Consider the following 646-nt stretch of genomic DNA (forward strand, 5'->3'; position numbering starts at 1 on the left):
TACTTAACTCATAATCGGTAATCAATTAATATTAGTTGAATCTAAGTCTGGAGTCAGGAGATGAGTGCTATAATGCTCTTGAACTCTTCCCTTCAGGGAAGAGTTCAGAGATGATTGTTGTGAACTCTGGGATTCCAAGAGACCTGAATTCTCCTGATCCTCTCATTGTGTGTTTTAGGGTAAATAACTTAATTTCTCTCACCTTCATTTTCTCTGCAACAGTATGAACAGTGTCTATAAGCTGCATTATGCATATTGAAAAGAGTTATTGATTGAAAAATATGAGATTTATTTACAATAAGCACATATTCATGTATTATTTGAATAATTAAAACAAATAAGTTGAAAAAGTAAATGCAAACATCTATAAGAATAAGTAGACTAAACCTACAAAGGTAAGGACAAGACTGAAAAAGAAGCTGGCTGACTTTTTATTTTTATTTTTTTTAGGCGAGGCAACCTTTGGTTGACCTCACAGATTGCAAAGACCTTGTCAGTTTACAATTCCTTATTTTTTAATTTTTTTACGCCTACAGTGCCTGGTTTTCCTAGGTGGTCTCCCATCCAAGTACTAACCAGGCCCAACCCTGCTTAGCTTCCGAGATCAGATGGGATCGGGCTCGTTCAGGGTAACATGGCCATAGAC

The 646-nt window shown here is 36.2% G+C and overlaps 1 non-coding gene across 1 annotated transcript; it reads right to left on the reverse strand.

The window, feature by feature from the left end:
- Positions 1–527: 527 nt before the first annotated feature.
- On the reverse strand, positions 528–646 carry LOC111745960. Its single transcript, XR_002782855.1, has one exon. It is a non-coding gene; the product is annotated as a 5S ribosomal RNA (ribosomal RNA).

The sequence above is a fragment of the Pteropus vampyrus genome, unplaced genomic scaffold, assembly GCF_000151845.1.
Source record: "Pteropus vampyrus isolate Shadow unplaced genomic scaffold, Pvam_2.0 Scaffold170, whole genome shotgun sequence".
In the NCBI taxonomy this organism is placed as follows: domain Eukaryota; kingdom Metazoa; phylum Chordata; class Mammalia; order Chiroptera; family Pteropodidae; genus Pteropus; species Pteropus vampyrus.